Source organism: Gorilla gorilla, chromosome 5, assembly GCF_029281585.2.
Source record: "Gorilla gorilla gorilla isolate KB3781 chromosome 5, NHGRI_mGorGor1-v2.1_pri, whole genome shotgun sequence".
Classification (NCBI taxonomy): domain Eukaryota; kingdom Metazoa; phylum Chordata; class Mammalia; order Primates; family Hominidae; genus Gorilla; species Gorilla gorilla.
Window position 1 is genome coordinate 77,792,651 of NC_073229.2, and position 19,448 is coordinate 77,812,098.

Genomic DNA, 19,448 nt, shown 5'->3' on the forward strand with positions numbered 1-19,448 from the left:
GAGCAGTTTGGAAACACTCTTTTTCTAAAGTCTGCATGCGGATATTTGGACCTCTTTGAGGATTTCGTTGGAAACGGGATTTCTTCATCTAATGCTAGACAGAAGAATTCTCAGTAACTTCTTTGGGTTGCCTGTGTCCAACTCACAGAGTTGAACGTTCCTTTAGACAGAGCAGATTTGAAACCCTCTTTCGGTGGAATTTGCATGTGGACATTTCAAGCGCTTTGTGGCCAACGGTATAAAAGGAAATATCTTCGTGTAAAAACTAGAGAGAATCATTCCCAGCAACCGCTTTGTGATGAGTGCATTCCACTCAGAGAGTTTAACCATTCTTTTCATAGAAGAGTTTGGAAACACTCTGTTTGTAAAGTCTGCAAGTGGATATTTGGACCTCTTTGACGATTTCGTTGGAAACGGGATTTCTTCATCTAATGCTAGACAGAAGAATTCTCAGTAACTTCCTTGGGTTGCCTGTGTTCAACTCGCAGAGTTCAACGTTCCTTTAGAGAGAGCAGATTTGAAACCCTCTTTTTGTGGAATTTCCAAGTGGACACTTCAAGCGCTTTGCGGCCAACGGTAGAAAAGGAAATATCTTCGTCTAAAAACTGGAGACAATCATTCACAGAAACCACTAAGTGATGTGTGCGTTCCACTAACAGAGTTTAACCTTTCTTTTCATAGAGCAGTTTGGAAACACTCTGTTTGTAAAGTCTGCAAGTGGATATTTGGACCTCTTTGAGGATTTCGTTGGAAACGGGATTTCTTCATCTAATGCTAGACAGAAGAATTCTCAGTAACTTCTTTGGGTTGCCTGTGCTCAACTCGCAGAGTTCAACGTTCCTTTAGAGAGAGCAGATTTGAAACCGTCTTTTTGTGGAATTTCAATGTGGACATTTCAAGCGCTTTGGGGCCAACGGTGGAAAAAGAAATATCTTCGTATAAAAACTAGAGAGAATCATTCCCAGCAACCACTTTGTGATGAGTGCGTTCCACTCACAGAGTTTAACCTTTCTTTTCATAGAACAGTTTGGAAACACTCTGTTTGTAAAGTCTGCAAGTGGATATTTGGACCTCTTTGAGGATTTCGTTGGAAACGGGATTTCTTCATCAAACGCTAGACAGACGAATTCTCAGTAACTTCTTTGGGTTGTGTGTGTTCAACTCGCAGAGTTGAACCCTCCTTTAGACAGAGCAGATTTGAAACCCTCTTTCTGTGGAATTTCCCAGTGGACATTTCAAGCGCTTTGCGGCCAACGGTAGAAAAGTAAATATCTTCGTATAAAAACTGGAGACAATCATTCTCAGAAACCACTTAGTGATGTGCGCTTTCCACTCACCGAGTTTAACCTTTCTTTTCATAGAGCAGTTTGGAAACACTCTTTTTCTAAAGTCTGCATGCGGATATTTGGACCTCTTTGAGGATTTCGTTGGAAACGGGATTTCTTCATCTAATGCTAGACAGAAGAATTCTCAGTAACTTCTTTGGGTTGCCTGTGTCCAACTCACAGAGTTGAACGTTCCTTTAGACAGAGCAGATTTGAAACCCTCCTTCGGTGGAATTTGCATGTGGACATTTCAAGCGCTTTGTGGCCAACGGTATAAAAGGAAATATCTTCGTGTAAAAACTAGAGAGAATCATTCCCAGCAACCGCTTTGTGATGAGTGCATTCCACTCAGAGAGTTTAACCATTCTTTTCATAGAAGAGTTTGGAAACACTCTGTTTGTAAAGTCTGCAAGTGGATATTTGGACCTCTTTGACGATTTCGTTGGAAACGGGATTTCTTCATCTAATGCTAGACAGAAGAATTCTCAGTAACTTCCTTGGGTTGCCTGTGTTCAACTCGCAGAGTTCAACGTTCCTTTAGAGAGAGCAGATTTGAAACCCTCTTTTTGTGGAATTTCCAAGTGGACACTTCAAGCGCTTTGCGGCCAACGGTAGAAAAGGAAATATCTTCGTCTAAAAACTGGAGACAATCATTCACAGAAACCACTAAGTGATGTGTGCGTTCCACTAACAGAGTTTAACCTTTCTTTTCATAGAGCAGTTTGGAAACACTCTGTTTGTAAAGTCTGCAAGTGGATATTTGGACCTCTTTGAGGATTTCGTTGGAAACGGGATTTCTTCATCTAATGCTAGACAGAAGAATTCTCAGTAACTTCTTTGGGTTGCCTGTGCTCAACTCGCAGAGTTCAACGTTCCTTTAGAGAGAGCAGATTTGAAACCGTCTTTTTGTGGAATTTCAATGTGGACATTTCAAGCGCTTTGGGGCCAACGGTGGAAAAAGAAATATCTTCGTATAAAAACTAGAGAGAATCATTCCCAGCAACCACTTTGTGATGAGTGCGTTCCACTCACAGAGTTTAACCTTTCTTTTCATAGAACAGTTTGGAAACACTCTGTTTGTAAAGTCTGCAAGTGGATATTTGGACCTCTTTGAGGATTTCGTTGGAAACGGGATTTCTTCATCAAACGCTAGACAGACGAATTCTCAGTAACTTCTTTGGGTTGTGTGTGTTCAACTCGCAGAGTTGAACCCTCCTTTAGACAGAGCAGATTTGAAACCCTCTTTCTGTGGAATTTCCCAGTGGACATTTCAAGCGCTTTGCGGCCAACGGTAGAAAAGTAAATATCTTCGTATAAAAACTGGAGACAATCATTCTCAGAAACCACTTAGTGATGTGCGCTTTCCACTCACCGAGTTTAACCTTTCTTTTCATAGAGCAGTTTGGAAACACTCTTTTTCTAAAGTCTGCATGCGGATATTTGGACCTCTTTGAGGATTTCGTTGGAAACGGGATTTCTTCATCTAATGCTAGACAGAAGAATTCTCAGTAACTTCTTTGGGTTGCCTGTGTCCAACTCACAGAGTTGAACGTTCCTTTAGACAGAGCAGATTTGAAACCCTCTTTCGGTGGAATTTGCATGTGGACATTTCAAGCGCTTTGTGGCCAACGGTATAAAAGGAAATATCTTCGTGTAAAAACTAGAGAGAATCATTCCCAGCAACCGCTTTGTGATGAGTGCATTCCACTCAGAGAGTTTAACCATTCTTTTCATAGAAGAGTTTGGAAACACTCTGTTTGTAAAGTCTGCAAGTGGATATTTGGACCTCTTTGACGATTTCGTTGGAAACGGGATTTCTTCATCTAATGCTAGACAGAAGAATTCTCAGTAACTTCCTTGGGTTGCCTGTGTTCAACTCGCAGAGTTCAACGTTCCTTTAGAGAGAGCAGATTTGAAACCCTCTTTTTGTGGAATTTCCAAGTGGACACTTCAAGCGCTTTGCGGCCAACGGTAGAAAAGGAAATATCTTCGTCTAAAAACTGGAGACAATCATTCACAGAAACCACTAAGTGATGTGTGCGTTCCACTAACAGAGTTTAACCTTTCTTTTCATAGAGCAGTTTGGAAACACTCTGTTTGTAAAGTCTGCAAGTGGATATTTGGACCTCTTTGAGGATTTCGTTGGAAACGGGATTTCTTCATCTAATGCTAGACAGAAGAATTCTCAGTAACTTCTTTGGGTTGCCTGTGCTCAACTCGCAGAGTTCAACGTTCCTTTAGAGAGAGCAGATTTGAAACCGTCTTTTTGTGGAATTTCAATGTGGACATTTCAAGCGCTTTGGGGCCAACGGTGGAAAAAGAAATATCTTCGTATAAAAACTAGAGAGAATCATTCCCAGCAACCACTTTGTGATGAGTGCGTTCCACTCACAGAGTTTAACCTTTCTTTTCATAGAACAGTTTGGAAACACTCTGTTTGTAAAGTCTGCAAGTGGATATTTGGACCTCTTTGAGGATTTCGTTGGAAACGGGATTTCTTCATCAAACGCTAGACAGACGAATTCTCAGTAACTTCTTTGGGTTGTGTGTGTTCAACTCGCAGAGTTGAACCCTCCTTTAGACAGAGCAGATTTGAAACCCTCTTTCTGTGGAATTTCCCAGTGGACATTTCAAGCGCTTTGCGGCCAACGGTAGAAAAGTAAATATCTTCGTATAAAAACTGGAGACAATCATTCTCAGAAACCACTTAGTGATGTGCGCTTTCCACTCACCGAGTTTAACCTTTCTTTTCATAGAGCAGTTTGGAAACACTCTTTTTCTAAAGTCTGCATGCGGATATTTGGACCTCTTTGAGGATTTCGTTGGAAACGGGATTTCTTCATCTAATGCTAGACAGAAGAATTCTCAGTAACTTCTTTGGGTTGCCTGTGTCCAACTCACAGAGTTGAACGTTCCTTTAGACAGAGCAGATTTGAAACCCTCCTTCGGTGGAATTTGCATGTGGACATTTCAAGCGCTTTGTGGCCAACGGTATAAAAGGAAATATCTTCGTGTAAAAACTAGAGAGAATCATTCCCAGCAACCGCTTTGTGATGAGTGCATTCCACTCAGAGAGTTTAACCATTCTTTTCATAGAAGAGTTTGGAAACACTCTGTTTGTAAAGTCTGCAAGTGGATATTTGGACCTCTTTGACGATTTCGTTGGAAACGGGATTTCTTCATCTAATGCTAGACAGAAGAATTCTCAGTAACTTCCTTGGGTTGCCTGTGTTCAACTCGCAGAGTTCAACGTTCCTTTAGAGAGAGCAGATTTGAAACCCTCTTTTTGTGGAATTTCCAAGTGGACACTTCAAGCGCTTTGCGGCCAACGGTAGAAAAGGAAATATCTTCGTCTAAAAACTGGAGACAATCATTCACAGAAACCACTAAGTGATGTGTGCGTTCCACTAACAGAGTTTAACCTTTCTTTTCATAGAGCAGTTTGGAAACACTCTGTTTGTAAAGTCTGCAAGTGGATATTTGGACCTCTTTGAGGATTTCGTTGGAAACGGGATTTCTTCATCTAATGCTAGACAGAAGAATTCTCAGTAACTTCTTTGGGTTGCCTGTGCTCAACTCGCAGAGTTCAACGTTCCTTTAGAGAGAGCAGATTTGAAACCGTCTTTTTGTGGAATTTCAATGTGGACATTTCAAGCGCTTTGGGGCCAACGGTGGAAAAAGAAATATCTTCGTATAAAAACTAGAGAGAATCATTCCCAGCAACCACTTTGTGATGAGTGCGTTCCACTCACAGAGTTTAACCTTTCTTTTCATAGAACAGTTTGGAAACACTCTGTTTGTAAAGTCTGCAAGTGGATATTTGGACCTCTTTGAGGATTTCGTTGGAAACGGGATTTCTTCATCAAACGCTAGACAGACGAATTCTCAGTAACTTCTTTGGGTTGTGTGTGTTCAACTCGCAGAGTTGAACCCTCCTTTAGACAGAGCAGATTAGAAACCCTCTTTCTGTGGAATTTCCCAGTGGACATTTCAAGCGCTTTGCGGCCAACGGTAGAAAAGTAAATATCTTCGTATAAAAACTGGAGACAATCATTCTCAGAAACCACTTAGTGATGTGCGCTTTCCACTCACCGAGTTTAACCTTTCTTTTCATAGAGCAGTTTGGAAACACTCTTTTTCTAAAGTCTGCATGCGGATATTTGGACCTCTTTGAGGATTTCGTTGGAAACGGGATTTCTTCATCTAATGCTAGACAGAAGAATTCTCAGTAACTTCTTTGGGTTGCCTGTGTCCAACTCACAGAGTTGAACGTTCCTTTAGACAGAGCAGATTTGAAACCCTCTTTCGGTGGAATTTGCATGTGGACATTTCAAGCGCTTTGTGGCCAACGGTATAAAAGGAAATATCTTCGTGTAAAAACTAGAGAGAATCATTCCCAGCAACCGCTTTGTGATGAGTGCATTCCACTCAGAGAGTTTAACCATTCTTTTCATAGAAGAGTTTGGAAACACTCTGTTTGTAAAGTCTGCAAGTGGATATTTGGACCTCTTTGACGATTTCGTTGGAAACGGGATTTCTTCATCTAATGCTAGACAGAAGAATTCTCAGTAACTTCCTTGGGTTGCCTGTGTTCAACTCGCAGAGTTCAACGTTCCTTTAGAGAGAGCAGATTTGAAACCCTCTTTTTGTGGAATTTCCAAGTGGACACTTCAAGCGCTTTGCGGCCAACGGTAGAAAAGGAAATATCTTCGTCTAAAAACTGGAGACAATCATTCACAGAAACCACTAAGTGATGTGTGCGTTCCACTAACAGAGTTTAACCTTTCTTTTCATAGAGCAGTTTGGAAACACTCTGTTTGTAAAGTCTGCAAGTGGATATTTGGACCTCTTTGAGGATTTCGTTGGAAACGGGATTTCTTCATCTAATGCTAGACAGAAGAATTCTCAGTAACTTCTTTGGGTTGCCTGTGCTCAACTCGCAGAGTTCAACGTTCCTTTAGAGAGAGCAGATTTGAAACCGTGTTTTTGTGGAATTTCAATGTGGACATTTCAAGCGCTTTGGGGCCAACGGTGGAAAAAGAAATATCTTCGTATAAAAACTAGAGAGAATCATTCCCAGCAACCACTTTGTGATGAGTGCGTTCCACTCACAGAGTTTAACCTTTCTTTTCATAGAACAGTTTGGAAACACTCTGTTTGTAAAGTCTGCAAGTGGATATTTGGACCTCTTTGAGGATTTCGTTGGAAACGGGATTTCTTCATCAAACGCTAGACAGACGAATTCTCAGTAACTTCTTTGGGTTGTGTGTGTTCAACTCGCAGAGTTGAACCCTCCTTTAGACAGAGCAGATTTGAAACCCTCTTTCTGTGGAATTTCCCAGTGGACATTTCAAGCGCTTTGCGGCCAACGGTAGAAAAGTAAATATCTTCGTATAAAAACTGGAGACAATCATTCTCAGAAACCACTTAGTGATGTGCGCTTTCCACTCACCGAGTTTAACCTTTCTTTTCATAGAGCAGTTTGGAAACACTCTTTTTCTAAAGTCTGCATGCGGATATTTGGACCTCTTTGAGGATTTCGTTGGAAACGGGATTTCTTCATCTAATGCTAGACAGAAGAATTCTCAGTAACTTCTTTGGGTTGCCTGTGTCCAACTCACAGAGTTGAACGTTCCTTTAGACAGAGCAGATTTGAAACCCTCTTTCGGTGGAATTTGCATGTGGACATTTCAAGCGCTTTGTGGCCAACGGTATAAAAGGAAATATCTTCGTGTAAAAACTAGAGAGAATCATTCCCAGCAACCGCTTTGTGATGAGTGCATTCCACTCAGAGAGTTTAACCATTCTTTTCATAGAAGAGTTTGGAAACACTCTGTTTGTAAAGTCTGCAAGTGGATATTTGGACCTCCTTGACGATTTCGTTGGAAACGGGATTTCTTCATCTAATGCTAGACAGAAGAATTCTCAGTAACTTCCTTGGGTTGCCTGTGTTCAACTCGCAGAGTTCAACGTTCCTTTAGAGAGAGCAGATTTGAAACCCTCTTTTTGTGGAATTTCCAAGTGGACACCTCAAGCGCTTTGCGGCCAACGGTAGAAAAGGAAATATCTTCGTCTAAAAACTGGAGACAATCATTCACAGAAACCACTAAGTGATGTGTGCGTTCCACTAACAGAGTTTAACCTTTCTTTTCATAGAGCAGTTTGGAAACACTCTGTTTGTAAAGTCTGCAAGTGGATATTTGGAAATCTTTGAGGATTTCGTTGGAAACGGGATTTCTTCATCTAATGCTAGACAGAAGAATTCTCAGTAACTTCTTTGGGTTGCCTGTGCTCAACTCGCAGAGTTCAACGTTCCTTTAGAGAGAGCAGATTTGAAACCGTCTTTTTGTGGAATTTCAATGTGGACATTTCAAGCGCTTTGGGGCCAACGGTGGAAAAAGAAATCTCTTCGTATAAAAACTAGAGAGAATCATTCCCAGCAACCACTTTGTGATGAGTGCGTTCCACTCACAGAGTTTAACCTTTCTTTTCATAGAACAGTTTGGAAACACTCTGTTTGTAAAGTCTGCAAGTGGATATTTGGACCTCTTTGAGGATTTCGTTGGAAACGGGATTTCTTCATCAAACGCTAGACAGACGAATTCTCAGTAACTTCTTTGGGTTGTGTGTGTTCAACTCGCAGAGTTGAACCCTCCTTTAGACAGAGCAGATTAGAAACCCTCTTTCTGTGGAATTTCCCAGTGGACATTTCAAGCGCTTTGCGGCCAACGGTAGAAAAGTAAATATCTTCGTATAAAAACTGGAGACAATCATTCTCAGAAACCACTTAGTGATGTGCGCTTTCCACTCACCGAGTTTAACCTTTCTTTTCATAGAGCAGTTTGGAAACACTCTTTTTCTAAAGTCTGCATGCGGATATTTGGACCTCTTTGAGGATTTCGTTGGAAACGGGATTTCTTCATCTAATGCTAGACAGAAGAATTCTCAGTAACTTCTTTGGGTTGCCTGTGTCCAACTCACAGAGTTGAACGTTCCTTTAGACAGAGCAGATTTGAAACCCTCTTTCGGTGGAATTTGCATGTGGACATTTCAAGCGCTTTGTGGCCAACGGTATAAAAGGAAATATCTTCGTGTAAAAACTAGAGAGAATCATTCCCAGCAACCGCTTTGTGATGAGTGCATTCCACTCAGAGAGTTTAACCATTCTTTTCATAGAAGAGTTTGGAAACACTCTGTTTGTAAAGTCTGCAAGTGGATATTTGGACCTCTTTGACGATTTCGTTGGAAACGGGATTTCTTCATCTAATGCTAGACAGAAGAATTCTCAGTAACTTCCTTGGGTTGCCTGTGTTCAACTCGCAGAGTTCAACGTTCCTTTAGAGAGAGCAGATTTGAAACCCTCTTTTTGTGGAATTTCCAAGTGGACACTTCAAGCGCTTTGCGGCCAACGGTAGAAAAGGAAATATCTTCGTCTAAAAACTGGAGACAATCATTCACAGAAACCACTAAGTGATGTGTGCGTTCCACTAACAGAGTTTAACCTTTCTTTTCATAGAGCAGTTTGGAAACACTCTGTTTGTAAAGTCTGCAAGTGGATATTTGGACCTCTTTGAGGATTTCGTTGGAAACGGGATTTCTTCATCTAATGCTAGACAGAAGAATTCTCAGTAACTTCTTTGGGTTGCCTGTGCTCAACTCGCAGAGTTCAACGTTCCTTTAGAGAGAGCAGATTTGAAACCGTGTTTTTGTGGAATTTCAATGTGGACATTTCAAGCGCTTTGGGGCCAACGGTGGAAAAAGAAATATCTTCGTATAAAAACTAGAGAGAATCATTCCCAGCAACCACTTTGTGATGAGTGCGTTCCACTCACAGAGTTTAACCTTTCTTTTCATAGAACAGTTTGGAAACACTCTGTTTGTAAAGTCTGCAAGTGGATATTTGGACCTCTTTGAGGATTTCGTTGGAAACGGGATTTCTTCATCAAACGCTAGACAGACGAATTCTCAGTAACTTCTTTGGGTTGTGTGTGTTCAACTCGCAGAGTTGAACCCTCCTTTAGACAGAGCAGATTTGAAACCCTCTTTCTGTGGAATTTCCCAGTGGACATTTCAAGCGCTTTGCGGCCAACGGTAGAAAAGTAAATATCTTCGTATAAAAACTGGAGACAATCATTCTCAGAAACCACTTAGTGATGTGCGCTTTCCACTCACCGAGTTTAACCTTTCTTTTCATAGAGCAGTTTGGAAACACTCTTTTTCTAAAGTCTGCATGCGGATATTTGGACCTCTTTGAGGATTTCGTTGGAAACGGGATTTCTTCATCTAATGCTAGACAGAAGAATTCTCAGTAACTTCTTTGGGTTGCCTGTGTCCAACTCACAGAGTTGAACGTTCCTTTAGACAGAGCAGATTTGAAACCCTCTTTCGGTGGAATTTGCATGTGGACATTTCAAGCGCTTTGTGGCCAACGGTATAAAAGGAAATATCTTCGTGTAAAAACTAGAGAGAATCATTCCCAGCAACCGCTTTGTGATGAGTGCATTCCACTCAGAGAGTTTAACCATTCTTTTCATAGAAGAGTTTGGAAACACTCTGTTTGTAAAGTCTGCAAGTGGATATTTGGACCTCCTTGACGATTTCGTTGGAAACGGGATTTCTTCATCTAATGCTAGACAGAAGAATTCTCAGTAACTTCCTTGGGTTGCCTGTGTTCAACTCGCAGAGTTCAACGTTCCTTTAGAGAGAGCAGATTTGAAACCCTCTTTTTGTGGAATTTCCAAGTGGACACCTCAAGCGCTTTGCGGCCAACGGTAGAAAAGGAAATATCTTCGTCTAAAAACTGGAGACAATCATTCACAGAAACCACTAAGTGATGTGTGCGTTCCACTAACAGAGTTTAACCTTTCTTTTCATAGAGCAGTTTGGAAACACTCTGTTTGTAAAGTCTGCAAGTGGATATTTGGAAATCTTTGAGGATTTCGTTGGAAACGGGATTTCTTCATCTAATGCTAGACAGAAGAATTCTCAGTAACTTCTTTGGGTTGCCTGTGCTCAACTCGCAGAGTTCAACGTTCCTTTAGAGAGAGCAGATTTGAAACCGTCTTTTTGTGGAATTTCAATGTGGACATTTCAAGCGCTTTGGGGCCAACGGTGGAAAAAGAAATCTCTTCGTATAAAAACTAGAGAGAATCATTCCCAGCAACCACTTTGTGATGAGTGCGTTCCACTCACAGAGTTTAACCTTTCTTTTCATAGAACAGTTTGGAAACACTCTGTTTGTAAAGTCTGCAAGTGGATATTTGGACCTCTTTGAGGATTTCGTTGGAAACGGGATTTCTTCATCAAACGCTAGACAGACGAATTCTCAGTAACTTCTTTGGGTTGTGTGTGTTCAACTCGCAGAGTTGAACCCTCCTTTAGACAGAGCAGATTAGAAACCCTCTTTCTGTGGAATTTCCCAGTGGACATTTCAAGCGCTTTGCGGCCAACGGTAGAAAAGTAAATATCTTCGTATAAAAACTGGAGACAATCATTCTCAGAAACCACTTAGTGATGTGCGCTTTCCACTCACCGAGTTTAACCTTTCTTTTCATAGAGCAGTTTGGAAACACTCTTTTTCTAAAGTCTGCATGCGGATATTTGGACCTCTTTGAGGATTTCGTTGGAAACGGGATTTCTTCATCTAATGCTAGACAGAAGAATTCTCAGTAACTTCTTTGGGTTGCCTGTGTCCAACTCACAGAGTTGAACGTTCCTTTAGACAGAGCAGATTTGAAACCCTCTTTCGGTGGAATTTGCATGTGGACATTTCAAGCGCTTTGTGGCCAACGGTATAAAAGGAAATATCTTCGTGTAAAAACTAGAGAGAATCATTCCCAGCAACCGCTTTGTGATGAGTGCATTCCACTCAGAGAGTTTAACCATTCTTTTCATAGAAGAGTTTGGAAACACTCTGTTTGTAAAGTCTGCAAGTGGATATTTGGACCTCTTTGACGATTTCGTTGGAAACGGGATTTCTTCATCTAATGCTAGACAGAAGAATTCTCAGTAACTTCCTTGGGTTGCCTGTGTTCAACTCGCAGAGTTCAACGTTCCTTTAGAGAGAGCAGATTTGAAACCCTCTTTTTGTGGAATTTCCAAGTGGACACTTCAAGCGCTTTGCGGCCAACGGTAGAAAAGGAAATATCTTCGTCTAAAAACTGGAGACAATCATTCACAGAAACCACTAAGTGATGTGTGCGTTCCACTAACAGAGTTTAACCTTTCTTTTCATAGAGCAGTTTGGAAACACTCTGTTTGTAAAGTCTGCAAGTGGATATTTGGACCTCTTTGAGGATTTCGTTGGAAACGGGATTTCTTCATCTAATGCTAGACAGAAGAATTCTCAGTAACTTCTTTGGGTTGCCTGTGCTCAACTCGCAGAGTTCAACGTTCCTTTAGAGAGAGCAGATTTGAAACCGTCTTTTTGTGGAATTTCAATGTGGACATTTCAAGCGCTTTGGGGCCAACGGTGGAAAAAGAAATATCTTCGTATAAAAACTAGAGAGAATCATTCCCAGCAACCACTTTGTGATGAGTGCGTTCCACTCACAGAGTTTAACCTTTCTTTTCATAGAACAGTTTGGAAACACTCTGTTTGTAAAGTCTGCAAGTGGATATTTGGACCTCTTTGAGGATTTCGTTGGAAACGGGATTTCTTCATCAAACGCTAGATAGACGAATTCTCAGTAACTTCTTTGGGTTGTGTGTGTTCAACTCGCAGAGTTGAACCCTCCTTTAGACAGAGCAGATTTGAAACCCTCTTTCTGTGGAATTTCCCAGTGGACATTTCAAGCGCTTTGCGGCCAACGGTAGAAAAGTAAATATCTTCGTATAAAAACTGGAGACAATCATTCTCAGAAACCACTTAGTGATGTGCGCTTTCCACTCACCGAGTTTAACCTTTCTTTTCATAGAGCAGTTTGGAAACACTCTTTTTCTAAAGTCTGCATGCGGATATTTGGACCTCTTTGAGGATTTCGTTGGAAACGGGATTTCTTCATCTAATGCTAGACAGAAGAATTCTCAGTAACTTCTTTGGGTTGCCTGTGTCCAACTCACAGAGTTGAACGTTCCTTTAGACAGAGCAGATTTGAAACCCTCTTTCGGTGGAATTTGCATGTGGACATTTCAAGCGCTTTGTGGCCAACGGTATAAAAGGAAATATCTTCGTGTAAAAACTAGAGAGAATCATTCCCAGCAACCGCTTTGTGATGAGTGCATTCCACTCAGAGAGTTTAACCATTCTTTTCATAGAAGAGTTTGGAAACACTCTGTTTGTAAAGTCTGCAAGTGGATATTTGGACCTCTTTGACGATTTCGTTGGAAACGGGATTTCTTCATCTAATGCTAGACAGAAGAATTCTCAGTAACTTCCTTGGGTTGCCTGTGTTCAACTCGCAGAGTTCAACGTTCCTTTAGAGAGAGCAGATTTGAAACCCTCTTTTTGTGGAATTTCCAAGTGGACACCTCAAGCGCTTTGTGCCCAACGGTAGAAAAGGAAATATCTTCGTCTAAAAACTGGAGACAATCATTCACAGAAACCACTAAGTGATGTGTGCGTTCCACTAACAGAGTTTAACCTTTCTTTTCATAGAGCAGTTTGGAAACACTCTGTTTGTAAAGTCTGCAAGTGGATATTTGGACCTCTTTGAGGATTTCGTTGGAAACGGGATTTCTTCATCTAATGCTAGACAGAAGAATTCTCAGTAACTTCTTTGGGTTGCCTGTGCTCAACTCGCAGAGTTCAACGTTCCTTTAGAGAGAGCAGATTTGAAACCGTCTTTTTGTGGAATTTCAATGTGGACATTTCAAGCGCTTTGGGGCCAACGGTGGAAAAAGAAATATCTTCGTATAAAAACTAGAGAGAATCATTCCCAGCAACCACTTTGTGATGAGTGCGTTCCACTCACAGAGTTTAACCTTTCTTTTCATAGAACAGTTTGGAAACACTCTGTTTGTAAAGTCTGCAAGTGGATATTTGGACCTCTTTGAGGATTTCGTTGGAAACGGGATTTCTTCATCAAACGCTAGACAGACGAATTCTCAGTAACTTCTTTGGGTTGTGTGTGTTCAACTCGCAGAGTTGAACCCTCCTTTAGACAGAGCAGATTTGAAACCCTCTTTCTGTGGAATTTCCCAGTGGACATTTCAAGCGCTTTGCGGCCAACGGTAGAAAAGTAAATATCTTCGTATAAAAACTGGAGACAATCATTCTCAGAAACCACTTAGTGATGTGCGCTTTCCACTCACCGAGTTTAACCTTTCTTTTCATAGAGCAGTTTGGAAACACTCTTTTTCTAAAGTCTGCATGCGGATATTTGGACCTCTTTGAGGATTTCGTTGGAAACGGGATTTCTTCATCTAATGCTAGACAGAAGAATTCTCAGTAACTTCTTTGGGTTGCCTGTGTCCAACTCACAGAGTTGAACGTTCCTTTAGACAGAGCAGATTTGAAACCCTCTTTCGGTGGAATTTGCATGTGGACATTTCAAGCGCTTTGTGGCCAACGGTATAAAAGGAAATATCTTCGTGTAAAAACTAGAGAGAATCATTCCCAGCAACCGCTTTGTGATGAGTGCATTCCACTCAGAGAGTTTAACCATTCTTTTCATAGAAGAGTTTGGAAACACTCTGTTTGTAAAGTCTGCAAGTGGATATTTGGACCTCTTTGACGATTTCGTTGGAAACGGGATTTCTTCATCTAATGCTAGACAGAAGAATTCTCAGTAACTTCCTTGGGTTGCCTGTGTTCAACTCGCAGAGTTCAACGTTCCTTTAGAGAGAGCAGATTTGAAACCCTCTTTTTGTGGAATTTCCAAGTGGACACTTCAAGCGCTTTGCGGCCAACGGTAGAAAAGGAAATATCTTCGTCTAAAAACTGGAGACAATCATTCACAGAAACCACTAAGTGATGTGTGCATTCCACTAACAGAGTTTAACCTTTCTTTTCATAGAGCAGTTTGGAAACACTCTGTTTGTAAAGTCTGCAAGTGGATATTTGGACCTCTTTGAGGATTTCGTTGGAAACGGGATTTCTTCATCTAATGCTAGACAGAAGAATTCTCAGTAACTTCTTTGGGTTGCCTGTGCTCAACTCGCAGAGTTCAACGTTCCTTTAGAGAGAGCAGATTTGAAACCGTCTTTTTGTGGAATTTCAATGTGGACATTTCAAGCGCTTTGGGGCCAACGGTGGAAAAAGAAATATCTTCGTATAAAAACTAGAGAGAATCATTCCCAGCAACCACTTTGTGATGAGTGCGTTCCACTCACAGAGTTTAACCTTTCTTTTCATAGAACAGTTTGGAAACACTCTGTTTGTAAAGTCTGCAAGTGGATATTTGGACCTCTTTGAGGATTTCGTTGGAAACGGGATTTCTTCATCAAACGCTAGACAGACGAATTCTCAGTAACTTCTTTGGGTTGTGTGTGTTCAACTCGCAGAGTTGAACCCTCCTTTAGACAGAGCAGATTTGAAACCCTCTTTCTGTGGAATTTCCCAGTGGACATTTCAAGCGCTTTGCGGCCAACGGTAGAAAAGTAAATATCTTCGTATAAAAACTGGAGACAATCATTCTCAGAAACCACTTAGTGATGTGCGCTTTCCACTCACCGAGTTTAACCTTTCTTTTCATAGAGCAGTTTGGAAACACTCTTTTTCTAAAGTCTGCATGCGGATATTTGGACCTCTTTGAGGATTTCGTTGGAAACGGGATTTCTTCATCTAATGCTAGACAGAAGAATTCTCAGTAACTTCTTTGGGTTGCCTGTGTCCAACTCACAGAGTTGAACGTTCCTTTAGACAGAGCAGATTTGAAACCCTCTTTCGGTGGAATTTGCATGTGGACATTTCAAGCGCTTTGTGGCCAACGGTATAAAAGGAAATATCTTCGTGTAAAAACTAGAGAGAATCATTCCCAGCAACCGCTTTGTGATGAGTGCATTCCACTCAGAGAGTTTAACCATTCTTTTCATAGAAGAGTTTGGAAACACTCTGTTTGTAAAGTCTGCAAGTGGATATTTGGACCTCTTTGACGATTTCGTTGGAAACGGGATTTCTTCATCTAATGCTAGACAGAAGAATTCTCAGTAACTTCCTTGGGTTGCCTGTGTTCAACTCGCAGAGTTCAACGTTCCTTTAGAGAGAGCAGATTTGAAACCCTCTTTTTGTGGAATTTCCAAGTGGACACTTCAAGCGCTTTGCGGCCAACGGTAGAAAAGGAAATATCTTCGTCTAAAAACTGGAGACAATCATTCACAGAAACCACTAAGTGATGTGTGCGTTCCACTAACAGAGTTTAACCTTTCTTTTCATAGAGCAGTTTGGAAACACTCTGTTTGTAAAGTCTGCAAGTGGATATTTGGACCTCTTTGAGGATTTCGTTGGAAACGGGATTTCTTCATCTAATGCTAGACAGAAGAATTCTCAGTAACTTCTTTGGGTTGCCTGTGCTCAACTCGCAGAGTTCAACGTTCCTTTAGAGAGAGCAGATTTGAAACCGTCTTTTTGTGGAATTTCAATGTGGACATTTCAAGCGCTTTGGGGCCAACGGTGGAAAAAGAAATATCTTCGTATAAAAACTAGAGAGAATCATTCCCAGCAACCACTTTGTGATGAGTGCGTTCCACTCACAGAGTTTAACCTTTCTTTTCATAGAACAGTTTGGAAACACTCTTTTTCTAAAGTCTGCAAGCGGATATTTGGACCTCTTTGAGGATTTCGTTGGAAACGGGATTTCTTCATCTAATGCTAGACAGAAGAATTCTCAGTAACTTCTTTTGGTTGCCTGTGTCCAACTCACAGAGTTGAACGTTCCTTTAGACAGAGCAGATTTGAAACCCTCTTTCGGTGGAATTTGCATGTGGACATTTCAAGCGCTTTGTGGCCAACGGTATAAAAGGAAATATCTTCGTGTAAAAACTAGAGAGAATCATTCCCAGCAACCGCTTTGTGATGAGTGCATTCCACTCAGAGAGTTTAACCATTCTTTTCATAGAAGAGTTTGGAAACACTCTGTTTGTAAAGTCTGCAAGTGGATATTTGGACCTCTTTGACGATTTCGTTGGAAACGGGATTTCTTCATCTAATGCTAGACAGAAGAATTCTCAGTAACTTCCTTGGGTTGCCTGTGTTCAACTCGCAGAGTTCAACGTTCCTTTAGAGAGAGCAGATTTGAAACCCTCTTTTTGTGGAATTTCCAAGTGGACACTTCAAGCGCTTTGCGGCCAACGGTAGAAAAGGAAATATCTTCGTCTAAAAACTGGAGACAATCATTCACAGAAACCACTAAGTGATGTGTGCGTTCCACTAACAGAGTTTAACCTTTCTTTTCATAGAGCAGTTTGGAAACACTCTGTTTGTAAAGTCTGCAAGTGGATATTTGGACCTCTTTGAGGATTTCGTTGGAAACGGGATTTCTTCATCTAATGCTAGACAGAAGAATTCTCAGTAACTTCTTTGGGTTGCCTGTGCTCAACTCGCAGAGTTCAACGTTCCTTTAGAGAGAGCAGATTTGAAACCGTCTTTTTGTGGAATTTCAATGTGGACATTTCAAGCGCTTTGGGGCCAACGGTGGAAAAAGAAATATCTTCGTATAAAAACTAGAGAGAATCATTCCCAGCAACCACTTTGTGATGAGTGCGTTCCACTCACAGAGTTTAACCTTTCTTTTCATAGAACAGTTTGGAAACACTCTGTTTGTAAAGTCTGCAAGTGGATATTTGGACCTCTTTGAGGATTTCGTTGGAAACGGGATTTCTTCATCAAACGCTAGACAGACGAATTCTCAGTAACTTCTTTGGGTTGTGTGTGTTCAACTCGCAGAGTTGAACCCTCCTTTAGACAGAGCAGATTTGAAACCCTCTTTCTGTGGAATTTCCCAGTGGACATTTCAAGCGCTTTGCGGCCAACGGTAGAAAAGTAAATATCTTCGTATAAAAACTGGAGACAATCATTCTCAGAAACCACTTAGTGATGTGCGCTTTCCACTCACCGAGTTTAACCTTTCTTTTCATAGAGCAGTTTGGAAACACTCTTTTTCTAAAGTCTGCATGCGGATATTTGGACCTCTTTGAGGATTTCGTTGGAAACGGGATTTCTTCATCTAATGCTAGACAGAAGAATTCTCAGTAACTTCTTTGGGTTGCCTGTGTCCAACTCACAGAGTTGAACGTTCCTTTAGACAGAGCAGATTTGAAACCCTCTTTCGGTGGAATTTGCATGTGGACATTTCAAGCGCTTTGTGGCCAACGGTATAAAAGGAAATATCTTCGTGTAAAAACTAGAGAGAATCATTCCCAGCAACCGCTTTGTGATGAGTGCATTCCACTCAGAGAGTTTAACCATTCTTTTCATAGAAGAGTTTGGAAACACTCTGTTTGTAAAGTCTGCAAGTGGATATTTGGACCTCTTTGACGATTTCGTTGGAAACGGGATTTCTTCATCTAATGCTAGACAGAAGAATTCTCAGTAACTTCCTTGGGTTGCCTGTGTTCAACTCGCAGAGTTCAACGTTCCTTTAGAGAGAGCAGATTTGAAACCCTCTTTTTGTGGAATTTCCAAGTGGACACTTCAAGCGCTTTGCGGCCAAAGGTAGAAAAGGAAATATCTTCGTCTAAAAACTGGAGACAATCATTCACAGAAACCACTAAGTGATGTGTGCGTTCCACTAACAGAGTTTAACCTTTCTTTTCATAGAGCAGTTTGGAAACACTCTGTTTGTAAAGTCTGCAAGTGGATATTTGGACCTCTTTGAGGATTTCGTTGGAAACGGGATTTCTTCATCTAATGCTAGACAGAAGAATTCTCAGTAACTTCTTTGGGTTGCCTGTGCTCAACTCGCAGAGTTCAACGTTCCTTTAGAGAGAGCAGATTTGAAACCGTCTTTTTGTGGAATTTCAATGTGGACATTTCAAGCGCTTTGGGGCCAACGGTGGAAAAAGAAATATCTTCGTATAAAAACTAGAGAGAATCATTCCCAGCAACCACTTTGTGATGAGTGCGTTCCACTCACAGAGTTTAACCTTTCTTTTCATAGAACAGTTTGGAAACACTCTTTTTCTAAAGTCTGCAAGCGGATATTTGGACCTCTTTGAGGATTTCGTTGGAAACGGGATTTCTTCATCTAATGCTAGACAGAAGAATTCTCAGTAACTTCTTTTGGTTGCCTGTGTCCAACTCACAGAGTTGAACGTTCCTTTAGACAGAGCAGATTTGAAACCCTCTTTCGGTGGAATTTGCATGTGGACATTTCAAGCGCTTTGTGGCCAACGGTATAAAAGGAAATATCTTCGTGTAAAAACTAGAGAGAATCATTCCCAGCAACCGCTTTGTGATGAGTGCATTCCACTCAGAGAGTTTAACCATTCTTTTCATAGAAGAGTTTGGAAACACTCTGTTTGTAAAGTCTGCAAGTGGATATTTGGACCTCTTTGACGATTTCATTGGAAACGGGATTTCTTCATCTAATGCTAGACAGAAGAATTCTCAGTAACTTCCTTGGGTTGCCTGTGTTCAACTCGCAGAGTTCAACGTTCCTTTAGAGAGAGCAGATTTGAAACCCTCTTTTTGTGGAATTTCCAAGTGGACACTTCAAGCGCTTTGCGGCCAACGGTAGAAAAGGAAATATCTTCGTCTAAAAACTGGAGACAATCATTCACAGAAACCACTAAGTGATGTGTGCGTTCCACTAACAGAGTTTAACCTTTCTTTTCATAGAGCAGTTTGGAAACACTCTGTTTGTAAAGTCTGCAAGTGGATATTTGGACCTCTTTGAGGATTTCGTTGGAAACGGGATTTCTTCATCTAATGCTAGACAGAAGAATTCTCAGTAACTTCTTTGGGTTGCCTGTGCTCAACTCGCAGAGTTCAACGTTCCTTTAGAGAGAGCAGATTTGAAACCGTCTTTTTGTGGAATTTCAATGTGGACATTTCAAGCGCTTTGGGGCCAACGGTGGAAAAAGAAATATCTTCGTATAAAAACTAGAGAGAATCATTCCCAGCAACCACTTTGTGATGAGTGCGTTCCACTCACAGAGTTTAACCTTTCTTTTCATAGAACAGTTTGGAAACACTCTGTTTGTAAAGTCTGCAAGTGGATATTTGGACCTCTTTGAGGATTTCGT